Here is a 15,788-nt window from a genome sequence, read left to right as displayed (position 1 = left end):
TGACAGTACCTCATCTACCATCATCCCCAATACCAGCGCGCTGCAGGGCTGCATACTCAGGCCCTGAGTATAATCCTTATACACACACAACTTTGTGGCCAAATTCCACACCAACTCCATTTATAAGTTTTCTGATGATTCGACTGTTATAGGTTGGGTCTCAAAGAATAATGAGGCAGAATACAGGAAAAAGATTAAGTGCTTAGAGACATGGCGTAAAGACAGTAATCTCTTTATCAGCATCAGCAAAATGAAGGAGCTGGTCATTGATTTCAGGAAGCAAGGTGGAGGGCACACCTGTGTCTGTATCAATGGTGCTGAGGTGGAAATGGTCAAGAGCATCGCATTCCTGGTGTGATGATTGCCAACAATCTGTCCTGGTCCACCCATGTCAGTGCAATGGCCAAGAAAGCACAATAATATCTCTCCTTCCTCAGGAGGCTAAGGAAATCCTGCATGTGCCCAAAGATCCTTACAATTTTTATAAATACACCGTAGAAAGCAGCCTATCCAGATGAATTGCAGCGTCAGTACTCAATAATGTCACCTCATTACTCACTCCAAAAGACCTCCATTTCAGATACTGGGTACAACCTGTCGAGATGCTCCTTGGGTACCTTCTATATCACCTCATGTCCACAGATATTGGTAACTGACAACGATCAGCCTCTAAGAATCCCTGTGGCATATCTCTGATCCACTTACAGATGTTTCTGCACTTCAGTGCTGCCCCTCAGGATGCACAGGCAGCTCTCGTTGTAATGTTGCAGCAAAGACAATGTACATCCAGCTGATCTACTGGGTCAGGCTGCATCTCCGGCTCTTTGCTTGCTGTAATAGTGCTCACTTACTCTGAGTGCCCCTGGATGGTCGCAACTTCCTGATCTTGCCTTGTCCTTTTACACTTTGCCCCCTCAGACAGAGATATCAGGCTGACAGTCCAGTGCTATTCAGAGATGACACAAAGCTGGTCAGTCAGCCACTGCGGCCTTTCTGAGACAGGCTGCCCACCATTTTGCCCCATTCCTCCTGAAACGAAAAAGATGCGATGAAAATGGGTGGCGCAGCTTTTACTGTTGGTGTAGGTGGGGTGGTGTTCCAAGCGAGGTAAGAAGGCAACACAGTGCTCATACAGGATGAGTAGTGTTGAGGATTGGGGTTGTGACAGCGAGTGGTGGAACATATTGCAGATGAGAGTCAAAGAGGTAGAGCATTTACCTTTGTGGGAAGTGCATGCATTAGCAGAGAGAGTGTGAGGTATTGGAGAGAATATGGTAGCACTTCTCCTGGCAGAGTGGAAAAGGAAATTAACCTTCCTACAGTATTGGGCATTTCGCCAGAAGGCTAACCTGTGGATCAGGCTGACATGGTTTGTTGTTATGGTCTTCACTGCTGCTAGGGGAAGAGGGTGACCCACCTGTGTGCCATCTCATCCAGCCTTTCCACAGAGTGGGGTGCACTTTCACACACAATTTAACTGTATCAGAGCTAGTTAAGGAAGGAACGGCTTTGTACAGACAATAAAAAGAACATCCACATTGATAATATCATACTCTGTAATTCATATGAAACAATTCTGAGACCTCTTATTTAAATAATTTATAACTATTTGCATTTTTTCCTCTTGTCATCCACACAGTCTCACCCACAATGGCATCTTGGATACAGTAATAAATTCTACGTTGTTTTAACTCTAAATAATTTACTGTTGGTTATTTTTTAATTGGACTTCACAAGCAGGGTTTGGGAAAACCTGTTATCTCAATTTTAAACACAAAAAAAGAGAATGTGTTTTTCAGAATGGAGACTGTAACTAGTGGTGTTATACAGGGATGAGTCTTAGGTCCTCTGTTGTTTGTAGTACATATAAATGATCTGGAGAAAAATGTGGGATGGTCCAATTAGCAAGTCTGCAAATGACACAAAGATTGGTGGAGTTGCTGATAGTGCCGGCGATTGTGAAAGGATACAACAGGATATAGATAGATTGGCGACCTGGCCACAGAAATGACAGATGGAGTTTAATCCAGACAAATCCAAGGTGATGCATCTTGGAGGATCAAATGTAGGTGTGAAATATATTGTAAATGCAGAACCCTTAGGAACATTAACACACAGACGGAACTGTGTGTGCAGGTTCAGAGTTGCCATAAGTGGCAACACAGGTGGCCAAAATGATTAAGAAGGCATATAGTATGCTTGCCTTCATCGGCTGGGGCATGGAGTACAAGAGTTGGCAAACCGTGTTATTCCTATATAAAACCCCTGTTAGGCCACATTTGGAGTACTGTGCAGAGTTTTTGTCACCATATTGCCAGAAGGATGTAAAAGCTTTGGAGATAGTAGAGAGAATGTTCACCAGGATGTTGCTCTATCTCGAGGGCATTGGCTATGAGGAAAGGTTAAAAAGACTAGGATTGTTGTCATTTGAAAGACCGTGGCTGAGAGGAGTCCTGAAAGAGGTCTACAAAGTTATGAGAGACATAGATAGGGTGGATAATCATTGGCTTTTTCCAAGGGTTAAAGTTTCAGTTATGAGGGGGCACAGGTTCAAGGTGAGAAGGCAAAAGTTTAAGGGAGATTTGTGAGGAAAGTTTCTCATGCAGAGAGTGGTAGGAGCCTGGAAGGCACTGCTACAAGAAGTGATGGAAATGGGTATGTTGGGAACATTCAACAAGGCATCTGGATGGTTACATGAATAGAGGGCCATGGACCGAATAAGGGCAGAAAGTTTGTTTTTTAGATTAGTTAGGACATGATGATTGGCACAGGCTTGGAGTGCCGAAGGGCCTGTTCCTGTACTGTATTTCTGTTTTGTTCTTTTGTTCTTTTTGTACTATAGGTCACCAAATAGTCAACGGTAATTGAGAAACAAATTTGTAAGGTAGTAGGACTGTAATTTAAAGGGAAATCAGCAGGGCAAAAAGGGGACATTAGATAGCTTTGGCAAAAAGGGTCAAGGACATTCCAAAAGGATTCTACAAATACATTGTGAACAAAAGAGTAACAAGGGAGAGAATAGGGTTCCTTAAAGATCAGCAAGGCCACCTGTGTGTGGAACCACAAGAGATGGGGGAGGTACTAAACAAGTATTTCATATCAGTGTTTACTGTGGAGAAATAATATGGAAGATAAAGAACAAGAGGAGATTTGAAAAATGTCCATATTACAGAGGAGGTGTTGCTGAACCTCTTAAAATGTATAAATGTAGATAACCCCAGGACCTGATCAAGTGTGCCCGAGAACTTTATGGAAGGCTAGGGAAGTGAATGCTCAGATCCTTGTTGAGATATTTGTATCAGCAATAGCTGCAGGTGAGGTGCTGGAAGACTGGGGGTTGGGTAACGTGGTGCCACTATTTAAGAAAAGTGGTAAGGAAAAGCCAGGAAACTATAGACCAGTGAGCCTGATATTAGTGGTGGGCAAGTTGTTTGAGGGAATCCTGAGGGACAGGATTTATACATATTTTGAAAGGCACGGACGGATTAGGGATAGTCAACAGAGCTTTGTGCGTAGGAAATCATGTCTCATGAACTTGATCGAGTTTTTTGAAGAAGTAACAAAGAGGATTGGTAAAGACAGAGCATTGGATGTGATCTATATGGACTTCAGCAAGGTGTTCGACAAGCTTCTGCATGATTGACAAGTTAGCAGGGTCAGATCACATGGAACGCAGGGAGAACTAGCCATTTAGATACAGAATGGCTCAAAGGTAGAAGACAGAGGGTGGTGGTGGAAGGTTGCTTTTCAGACTGGAGGCCTGTGTCGACTGGGGTGCCACAAGGATCGGTGCTGGGTCCACTGCATTTCATCATTTATTTCAATGATTTGGATGTGAATGCAGGACGTATGGTTGGTAAGTTTGCAGATGATTCCAAAATTGGAGGTGTAGTGGGCAGTGAAGGTTACTTCAGACTACAATGGGACCTTGATCAGATGGGCCAATAGGCTAAGGAGTAGCAGGTGGAGTTTAATTTAGATAGACGTGAGGCGCTGCATTTTAGAAAGGCAAATCAGGGCAGGACTTATACAATTAATGTTGAGGTCCTGGGGTGTGTTGCCAAACAAAGAGACCTTAGCGTACAGGTGCATAGATCCTTGAAAGTGAAGTTGCAGGTAGATAGGATAGTGAAGAAGGTGTTTGGTACGCTTGCTTTTATTGGTCAGTGCATTGAGTGCAGGAGTTGGGAGGTTGAGTTGCTGCTGTACAGGACATTGGTTACGCCACTATTGCAATATTGCATGCAATTCTGGTCTCCCTGCTATACGAAAGATGTTGTGAAACTTGAAATGATTCAGAAAAGATTTACCAGGATGATACCAGGGTTGGAGGGTTTGAACTATAGGGAGAGGCTGAATAGGCTGGGGCTATTTTTCCTGCAATGTGGGAGCCTGATGGGTTACCTTGTAAATTCATGAGGGCATGAATAGTGTAAATAGGCAAGGTCTCTTCCCCTGTGTGAGGGACTCTAAAGGTTTAAAATGAGAGGGAAAAGATTTAACAGACACCCAGGGGGCAACTTTTTCACAAAGAGTGCGGTAGATGTATGGAAGGAGCTGCCAGAGGAAATGGTGGAGGCTGGTACAATTACAACATTTAAAAGACATGGGGATAGGTATATGAATAGGAAGGGTTAGAGGGCTATGGGTCAAATGCTGGCAAACGGGGCTAGATTAGTATATCTGATCAGTGTGGACGAGTTGGACCGAAAGGTCTGTTTCCATGCTGTATATCTCTATGTTTCAATGACTCTATCTGTTATGGACACAGAACTGTAAGGAAATGTAATTCATTGCTCCCTTTTGGACACTTGGACATTGAGGAAGCCGGTCAGGAAGGAGTCAGAGTAACCTACCAATTTCCCAAGCTTCCGGAAATTCACGTTGCTGCAGAAATATCTGGATTGGCTGTGAGAGACGTCAATCAGAGAGCCCACCCACTCTGCCCATTCTATCCTCTTCCTCTTCCAGAGCTGGTTCACTTCCTATAGGGACTGAAAGCCAAGTGAGGAGATGGTGAGTGAAGGAGCAGCTTTTATACAAATTGTATCCCATAATATCCACACCAATCTTCAGGCAGTCTGACTGTCCTGTGGGTAATCAGGGGTGGAAATGTCCCTTATGCTGTGTGAGAAGATCCAGCTGAGAGAGCTGTTTACTCGGTGCTTTGTGCTGAACTGTTTGACTGGAGCTGTGTGTTGGATATTGAGTGTGTTTATTGGAAACATTTCCCTCCTGATTTCCAGCCTGAGTTTTGTTGATGGATCATTCCTGAATATGAGAAGGTGAGGTGTAATTATCTGGGAGGAGCAGAGTGTGTGAGGATTCTTACTGATTTCCCGGTGTTGAGTGGTGTGTGTTGGGAGCTGGTTATTAATTATCCCGTGGAATATAATTTATACAGTTTCTCTGATCAAAGGTTGCCCTATCAGAACATTGAGAGAGAGCTGCCTCTTCTGAGAAACAGTGTATCGATTCAGGCTGTGACACTTTGTGTCTGTAGTATGTCCCAGTATTCAGTGAGATCATGGTGCATCTGTGATATAACTCTGTATTCCTGCCCTTTCCCCATGTCCCTTTCAACTTTCAGTGAACAATAAAAGAATGAATCTCTCATTTAAAAATCATTAGCAGTCACCTGCAGAGACATAACTTGACTCCTCTCCAGGGCAGGTGGAATATGAATCTGGACCTTCTGGCTCAGAGCAGGGACACTACCCATTTGCCTCCAGGCCTCTATTTCATTTCAGTTTCAATGTCAGCTTTTAATTTAGCATCAATTGTGGTTCATGAAAGAGAGGTCCAATCATCTCCCACTCTTTGCGTGTATTGTGTTTCCTTATTTCACCCCCAAAATATCTGCCTCTAATTTTTAGATAATGATCCCGGTCCTAGACTTTCCCTCCATTCAACAGATCTCTAACTCTTAATATTTCAAAATCTTTGATCAGATCATCCATAAGCTTCTAAACCCTATGAAATATAATGTAAGTTTGTTTAATCTCTCCTGGTAATGTAACCTTTGCAGTCTAGAGATCATTTTAGAAAACAGTTTTTTTGCTGAGTGGGACAGTAACTTTCCGATTGGCACAGTATGGAACGGATCAGTGCTTGGCCCCCATCTGTTCACATTATAAATTAATGATTTTGTTGAGGGAACTGAATGAAATATCTCCAAGTTTGGAGATGATCAAAGCTGGGTGGGAGGGTGATCTATGAGGAAGATGCAGAATTCCTTCAAAGAAGAGGCGCAGGTAGATAAGATATTAAGAAGGCATTTGATATGCTTGTCTTATTGGTCAGTGCATTAAGTACACAAATTGTGAATCCTGTTTTTACTTTCTGATACTCTCTCCTGGTTCCCATGCACCTGTGGAGTGAGTTTCAAGCTTTCCCAACAGCAGGATCAAAATACAGAACAAGGAACTCAGTCCCAGTTGAGTTTCCGTGTAACCTATCTAGCTTAACCAGGTACCATCTTCCTTAGATCCAGTCCCAGAAATCTAATACCTCCCTCTTGCACCATCTTTCCATCCACATATTTGTCTCCTTTACCGTTCTATTTCTGTATTCACAGATGGCACTGAGAGTAATCTGGAGATTTGATGTCCTTCCTGGCTAACTTTCTACCTAGCTCCGTAAATTCTGATTACAGACCACATCCCCCTTCCTATCTAAGTCATTGATACCAATAACGGCCATGATCTCTGGCTGTTCACCCTCTCCCTAAAGAATCTGCTCTATGATATCCTTAACCGCGGCATCGGGGAGACAACAATGCATTCTGGTGTCACCTTGACAGCTACAGAAATACCTGTCTGATTCCCTACCCAGGAATTTCCTGTCAGTGCTAGCCTTCCATCTTTTTCCTCCACCGCTATACAACTGAGCCTCCCAAAGTTCCTTGGGCTTGCCTCTTGCTGTCTGCCAACTCCCCATAGCAGCCAAGTATCCATCTCTATCACCAAATGGAAAACTGATTATTGTGTGGGACCTCTGGGGATTCCTACATTCCTTGATTTGTTTCACAAGAACTGCATGGCACTCAGTCCTTCCTGTTTGCCTGCTTGCACCTAAATTGCAATGTGAGTTCTTCTCTGAACTTGGTATCTGTCTCGTCTTGCCCTCATGGATGAACATTAGTTACTCCACCTCTGCTCGAGCTTTGAAATCCAGAGCTCGGGCTTGTGCAGCTGGTGACACATTTCCTGCAAATGGGCTCATTGGAGTCATGAGAAGTGTCCACGACCCCCCACATGGCTAAGGACAAGTATTCCACTTGTTTCAGCCACCCTTCCCCTTGGCTGAGTTGTCCTACCATGTCGTAATCTTATAGTTTTCACTTATTTTACTTGCTTTAACCTCACTCTTTTCCTATTAACAATAAACTGTAGATAAGGACAAAGCAGAAATTTTTCACCATTACTCACAAATCTCCTTGCTCTCCTGTGCCTATAAATTTTTACCATTTTTGGTACTGGTTTAGAATTTTCCTGGAAATTGCTGCATTTCAAACACAGTCTCTGATGTGAGCAGAGATAATGGGAACTGCAGATGCTGGAGAATCCGAGATAACAAAGTGTGGAGCTGGATGAACACAGCAGGCCAAACAGCATCTTTGCGCTCCTAAGATGCTGCTTGGCCAGCTGTGTTCATCCAGCTCCACACTTTGTTATCTCACAGCCTCTAATGTAGTTGCTCAACAACTAATCAACTCTCAATATTTCTGTGAAGTCACTTTCAGACTTCTTCCAGCTTCCTCATGTTGTGGTCTACTCCCCCTCTCTCCCTCTTTTCTGCTCTCTCTCTCTCTGTCTGTCCGTCTGTCTCCTTGCACTATTGTATCTGGTGTCAGCTCTCTCTCTCACTATCTCCCTTGTACATTGGAAACTGAAAATGATTCTCTAGACTTGAAATGTTAGTTATTTTTCTCTCCACAAGTGCCACCTGACCTGCTGAATTCCTAACTGATACCCCACACAGGAGAATAGCAGACTGGCACTCACTGTGGAACAGTCTCTAACTGAAGAGTCAGCCCTTTCAGCAAAGGAGGAGAGAGAGTTTGTGGAAATCATGTTTCCTTTTCCTGTTTTACAGAAGGATTATGCCGCACTGTGCCAGAGAATACAGTGAGGATAGTTACTGCAGATAGATGCTGACTATAGATGTACATCCAAGGAACAACTGCACGACTGTGGGAAGACATCCAGTCCCTTCACAGCATTGCTCAACACAGAGAAGGCGGGGCAGTGAAACCAGTATCTGGAAATCAGTCAGATCAGGGAGCTTTGACATCATCAGATCTGAAACTGGTCAGTGGTGTGGAGCCTTCCATAGAACCAACCTTTCTGAAGGTTCGGCTGTGGGTGATCAGTCAGGGTGAGGCTGGGAAGAAGTGTGAGTGGCTCCAAGTGTGGTGACAGCTTCAGCCATTCGTCAAGTCTCAAGACCCACTGAGTCATTCCTACAGGGGAGAGGTTGTTCCAACAGTAAGGTGAATGAGGAGAGCTCCACAGGCTCCAAACATTGTCTCAGTGACTAGGTGCGTCTATTATACAATCTGTTAGCAGAAGGGAAGCTACATGGAAGAGAAACCCTTCAAATGTGAAGTGTGTGACCAAGGTTTTGCAAGATCAGTGACACTCACAAATCATCGACGTATTCACACTGGAGAGAAACCGTTCAAGTGTGAGGTGTGTAACAAGGGCTTTGCACAGTTATCAGGCCTCGTAAATCACCGGGCGATTCACACGGGACAGAAACCCTTCACGTGTGAGATATGTGACAAATCATTCTTGCAGTCATCAACCCTCCGCCGACACCACCGTAGTCACACTGGAGAGAAACCTTTCATGTGTGAGGTGTGTGAGAAATCATTCTCCCAATCAGGGATCCTCCGCACACATCAACGCATCCACACAGGAGAGAAACTGTTCAAGTGTGAGGTGTGTGAAAAATCATTCTCAGACTCATCAAGACTCCTGCTGCATCACAGGATTCACACAGGAGAGAAACCATTTGTATGTGATGTGTGTGACAGATCATTCACGCAGTCATCTACCCTCCATAAACACCAGCGTGTTCACACAGGGGAGAGACCATTTACGTGTGAGGTGTGTAACAAATCATTCTCACGGTCACAAAACCTCCATGCACACCGACGTATTCACACAGGGGAGAAACCATTCAAGTGTCAGGTATGTCACCAGGATTTTGCACAATTGTCAGGCCTTGTCAATCATCGGCCTGTTCACACAGGAGAGAAGCCCTTCACGTGCGAGGTATGCACTAAGTCATTCCCGCAGTCGTCAACACTGCTCGTGCACCAACGCATTCACACCGGGGAGAAACCATTCAAGTGTGAGGTATGTGAGAAATCATTCTCGAGGTCATCATACCTCCTGCTCCATCAGAGGGTTCACACCGGGGAGAAACCCTTCACATGCGAGGTATGTGATAAATCGTTTTCACAGTCATCAACCCTCCGCAAGCACCAACGTGTTCACACAAGGGAGAAACTGTTCCGGTGTTAGGTATGGAACAAATCATTCTCAATATTATTAATACTCATGGGAAGCATCATTCCCTTGTCGAACAAATTGTCCTCAAAGTCATGGAACCTACATCTTCATTGTCAATGGAGTAACTCTTGAATCTCACAGGTTTCTGATAAAGCTTTTATGATTCTAACCCTCCAGGACACCACAGGCTGTACACGGGGAGACATACTCCACTTGTGACATTTGTGACACAGCTTTCATAGAGTCAGTGTATATCCTTGCACATGGATGCACTCAGATAGTGGAGAGGAAACAACTATGCCAGGGGAGAACTGACACAGGGACCTGGTGTAGATTCTTATCATTCTGTTATCAGTGTGTAACAGTTTGTATGCAGAGAGTTAACACACACTGCACAATGCTGTACATAGATTGAGAAATACAGTCTGAATATTGTTTTTTCTCATGAACTTTTCAACCAGCTCCTCTGTGGGAGAGAGGAAAAGGGAAGGTAATGTCTAACCACAAGATAATTCAACATATTGACATTGGTCTCCTCCAGAGTGGTTGCATAGGATGTTACTTCATGTACACAGATATCACTGGGAAGTGAAGTACAAGCAGATGTAAATCACCAGTGTGCTGTCTGGAGCGGCACTGTCTCTGAAGGAAGTTAATGCTGGAACATATTGTGAAATATTCCAAATTCAACAAGAAGCAGTAACATGACTTGGTCTGGAAATCATCAATTCACCCCCTCATTATTCATTCTCTGAAAGCGCACTTCAGCCGCCACACATTCCTGGCATTGCAATTATGATCAGTGACAATTAGCTCAATTCATGATGAAAGAATTTGGACGATAATCGGGAAATTCACCCCCTTATATTTTTCCATACTATCTCCTGTCAAGTAGGCTGAGGTCGTGGCAGAAATTGCCGAAGGAATTGTCAAAAATTGACTTGATCCAGTTGAGACATATACAAGGCAATCTTAGAGAGGAGAAATACATCTCCAGTTGGAAGGGATAGTTCTCTAGTCCAACCTCATTTAGGAACTCTTGCAATAATGAAAAGACTGAAAGAAGTAACAGGAGTAAGTGACACCATCAAGTGAAACAAAAGTCCATGTCACATTTTGTAAAGAGACCAAATCATTCAGCGCTGATTGTGGAATAGCCTGTCAAAGTGCAAACATTCATTGCATTCGACAAGTATCAGATCCTTTGGCAACATGAAATTTAGAAGGAAATTGTCAGCTTGATCATACCTGGGGAAGTGAAAGGCCAGATCTATCGCCTCAACAACAGACATTGCATGAAACCAGAAAGTCAGCCGTTCTGCAGGAGAAAACTGATGAGGCAGATCCAATTTCACCGACTGAGCAAAGAACAAAATGACTATCTGTCCCACAGGACAACCATTCCCCCCAAAAATACAAAACGTCAGCAGTGATAATTACCGTGGCAACAACACTTGCAATGATAATAATATTCTGCAAAGTTAGTGACACCTCAGGAACCAGCAGACACTGAATGAACAGCCAACAACAACACATATGAGTGCAATAAGAAGACCATAGTACTTTAAATATTGAACGCAGTGCATGAGTTTGGATGGACAAAACCGGAACGGACGAGAAAGAACAAACAATTTTTTTTCATGTGTGATAATTTTCTTTATTGACTATATGTGAGCAGTAACTTGCAACCAATAGTCTGCAAATTGTTAACAACAGATGTATGAAATGGGGAATATTGGATCAATACTTTTCACACACGTTAACTTGTCATGTTCATGTGACCTTGATGTCATTGGAAGTAAATGTTTGAGAGTGATCCAAGTTTAAACTCCATATGGAAAATTGAGAAGGGGCAGTTGATGGGAACAGGAGTAGGGGCAGTGCTGATGAGAATAGGGAATGTTCTGTCACAAAAGGAGGTGCTGACCAGTATCCAGCCTCATTTCTGATTAAGGGTGATCTTGAGCTGAAACATGAACACAGTTTCTCAACAGAGATGCTGCCTGACCTGCTGAAAAGTTCCAGCATTGATTTGTTTTCATTTTATGTTTTAAAGCGCAGATAAAGACCATTCAACCCAGTTCCATTTTCCCTCCCTAATTTATTTCACACTGTCAGCAAATCCTTTTATTCCTTTTTCCCTCATGGACTTACCAAGATTCCTGTCAAAAGCGCTTGAGCTATTTCCTCAACTATTCCCTGTGGCAGCAAGCTCAACATTCTCATCCTTCTGTTCATGATGGAGTGGGTCCTGAGTTTCTGCTCGGATTTATTAATCACCATTTTATATTGATGGATCCTGCTTTTGAACTCCTGCACATAAGCGGAAACATCTTCCTTTCATTCTTAATTTCTTAATTTTATAATTCATCATTTTACAGATTTCTGTGGTGTCATGGATGACACGTACCTGTCCATACAAAGTAACCCCTACCTGCTTACACGAAAGTGGCCCATAACTTTGGAATGCAAATGATTGGGATGCATTAAATGTCCCAAGGCCTAGAAGATTCTGAGAGTCCTGAGGAAGGATCACCGGACCTGAAACGTTAACTCTGTTTTTTCCTTCATAGATGCTGCCAGACCTGCTGAGCTTTTCCAGCAATTTCTGTTTTATTTCTCAAGGTTACAATGTCTGGTAAACTCCAGTAGATCATGGGAACCTAGGGCTGTTCACAGGAATACCCATCATTGATTAGGTGTCCCATAAGATTGGGTGTATGGGTTAAGGGTGAAGGACAGTGACTATACTGTATTTGATTACTACAACAGAAAATGCATAAAATGCTGTATTTCACTGTAAAAAGCAGAATGTGTCATTGATCTCTCTTCCGATCTGAGCCAAAGTTGTTTTCTCATGTTGGGGCCAGATTCAGGGAGATTCCTTTGGCCCTCTCCCTCCATTAACATCTCCACTTGCCTGAATCCTGCCTGTCTCCTGAGTTTTTGTCTCCAGTTTGGAGGATACACTTTGACATCATCCCTCAGCCAAATCATTTCTGAGGAAAGAGTGCTGGCCTGTTCAGTCCTTCTTACAGTTCCAATCTCTTAATGCTCATCATAATCAATTGTTTTTACATCATCTCAACTTTCTTGATGTCCTTATCAATGTGAAGATCAGACTGTGCACAATGGCCCGCACGAGGTTCTAGACAATTTCAACAGAATTATTCTGCTTTTCAAGTTTATTCCTGGTAAATTGGACTCCTGTGCGGTTATGTAATATTTTGTTTCTTCAAGTGGTCTTTTCTAAAATTATGGCGTAATTAACAAGGCTGAACTTCTTAAATTGTGCTGTATAAAGCTTATTGGTATAAAGTCTTAATTTGCATGATATAGTACAGTGTAATTGAATGTAATGTAAACTTTAAGAAATAAATTCAGGTGTGAATCAAGATTTATAAGTGGAACACATGTTGCACCTATGCCTTCCTGTGAGTCGATCGTTCAGTATAACATAGAAACCATGACTGTTTGGTTGGAAGAATGATCTCCAGATCAGCGCTGAAGAGAGGACAGATTTAGGGGACATTGTTGTTGGGAAGCCGCCTCCCTCATTCTGATAAACTCCAGTGAACACAATCCTAACTGACTCAATCACTCCTCATTTGTCAGTTCTGCAGCCTCGGAATCAATGTGGCAAACTTTTGTTGCTCCACCTCTATGGTAAGAATTTGGTTCCTTAGATAAAGAGATCAAAACTGCACACATTATTTCCAGGTGTGGCCTCCTCTCATCTTAAAACTATGCCCCCTATAATTGAAATCCCCCACCTCAGGGAAACAAAACTTGCCATTATGTTGTCTATTACCCCTGATGATTTTATAAAGCTCTCTCAGGACACCTTTGACCTCCTATGAAATATACTGGTCTCATTGAACATGCCCCTCTTTCAATTTCCAGGCATCCAAATAATATTTCTCTTCATACTTTTGCTACTGAAGTGATAACCTCACATTTATCAACATTATACCTGCCATGCATTTGGCTATTCACTCAGCCTGTCCAAATCATCATGCAACATTTTCATATTTTCCTCAAAGCTCAGCTTTCCGTCCAGCTGTGTATCATCTGCAAATTCTGCTACATTTAATTTCCACATCTAAAAAAGTAACATATATTGTGAATATCTACAGTCTGAGTACATGATCCCTGCTGTATCCAATTTGTCACTGCCTGCCATTCAGAAAAGGATCCATATATTCCTACTGAGATAGTAGGAATTGCCGATGCTGGAGAATCTGAGATAACAAGTTGTAGAGCTGAATGAACACAGCAGGCCATGCAGCATCAGAGGAGCAGGAAAGCTGACATTTTGGGACAAGACCCTTCTTTAGAAGAAGGGTCTCGACCCAAAATGCCAGCTTTCTTGCTCCTCTGATGCTGCTTGGCCTGCTGTGTTCATCCAGCTCTCCACTATATATTCCTACTCTTTGTTTCCTGTCTGGCAGACAATTTTCTATCTATGTCAGTGCAGAACGCCTAATCCTAATACCTTTAATTTTTACTCATTACTGTCTTATGTGAGACTTCGTTGGAAGCCAACTGGAAGTCCAAATGAAGCACATCCACTGGCTCCCTCTGATCAACTCCAAGTTACATCCTCAAAGAATTGCCGTAGATTTGTCAAGCATGATTTCCTTTTTTCTAAATCTACATAATCATGCTACTTTGACAGGCTCATGGAGGTACGACAGACCAAATGGCTCCCTATGCATTGTATCACTTCTGTGGTTTAACGTAGGTAGATCCACAGTGCTGCTGGAGTGAGAACTGAGACAGCAGCAGCAATAAGTGAGGTTTTATAGAGATGGGACAATGAAAAGTTTAAATCTCCACCTGATCTACTGCTCAAAGTCACCTCCATCTCACCGGTCAGTTTCACAAGCTTCAGGAAACTCATGTTGCTGCAGAAATATTTGGATTGGCTGTGAGAGACGTCAATCAGAGAGCCCACCCACTCTGCCCATTCTCTCCTCTTCCTCTTCCTCTTCCAGAGCTGGTTCACTTCCTATAGGGACTGAAAACCAAGTGAGGAGATGGTGAGTGAAGGAGCAGCTTTTATACAAATTGTATCCCATAATATCCACACCAGTCTTCAGGCAGTCTGACTGTCCTGTGGGTAATCAGGGGTGGAAATGTCCCTTATGCTGTGTGAGAAGATCCAGCTGAGAGAGCTGTTTACTCGGTGCTTTGTACTGAACTGTTTGACTGTAGCTGTGTGTTGGATATTGAGTGTGTTTATTGGAAACATTTCCCTCCTGATTTCCAGCCTGAGTTTTATTGATGGTTCATTCCCGAATATGAGAAGGTAAGGTGTAATTCTCTGGGAGGTGCAGAGTATCTGAGGATTCTTACTGATTCCCTGGTGTTGAGTTCTGTATGTGTGTGGGGAGCTGGTTCTTATCCTGTGGACTGTGAATGGTCACCGTGACGTGTAGGTGCCAGTGTTGGACTGGGCTGGACAATGTGAAGAATCAGACAACACCAGGCAATGATCCAACAGGTTTATTTGATGTCACACTGCCCTGAGATAATTAAAAATTTCATCAGTATCTGCCTAATTTTCCAAACTTCAGTCAGAGCGATATGAATGTATAACAGATAGCATGTCAGGTCAGTCACTGCATTATAGGTGGGAGGCTTTGTTCACCATCTGTCTCAGAGTTTTAACCTGGAATTCAGCTGGTTGTATTTCAAAAGTAGGAATTTATAACATGCCACACTGACCAACAGTGACCACAAATTGTGTATTTCTTGAACAAAGTAGAATGTATCTGCAAATGAACAAAATCTTGCATGAAATGATTCACCCATTAGATTTCTGTGTGCGCGAGAGTGAGAAAGAACGTGTATGCTTGAGAGAGAATGTGTGTGTGTGTTAGGGGGGATCAGTGCGTGTGCGACAGGGAAGGTCTGTGTGAGAGTGTGTCTGTGAGAAAGAGAGAGTGTGTGTGAGAGAGAGAAGGTGCATTTTTGTGTATGTCTGTGAGAGAGGAAGAGAGAGACTGTGTGTGTGAGGGTGTGTGTGAGAGCAAGGGGTGTGAAAGGTTGGGTGTGTATGTTTGTGTTTGTGAAAGTTAAGAGGATTTGGGTGTGTGAGAGAGTGGGTGTGTATGTCTGTATGTGTGAGAGAGAGGCTATGTGTGTGTGTGAGACAGAGGGAGTGTGTGGTAAGAGGGGGTGTGTGTGAGGGAGAGAGAGGGGGTGTGTGTGTGTGTGAGAGAGAGAGAGGTGTGTGTGTGTGTGTGTGTGTGGGTGGGTTTA

General features: G+C 43.2%; 1 pseudogene; it reads left to right on the top strand.

The window, feature by feature from the left end:
* Nucleotides 1-15,788, top strand: part of LOC125467703 (zinc finger protein 43-like) — a 69,724-nt pseudogene that overhangs the window by 46,696 nt on the left and 7,240 nt on the right.

This window comes from Stegostoma tigrinum, chromosome 34, assembly GCF_030684315.1.
Source record: "Stegostoma tigrinum isolate sSteTig4 chromosome 34, sSteTig4.hap1, whole genome shotgun sequence".
NCBI classification, from domain to species: domain Eukaryota; kingdom Metazoa; phylum Chordata; class Chondrichthyes; order Orectolobiformes; family Stegostomatidae; genus Stegostoma; species Stegostoma tigrinum.
This window is presented reverse-complemented; position numbering and strand designations above follow the sequence as displayed.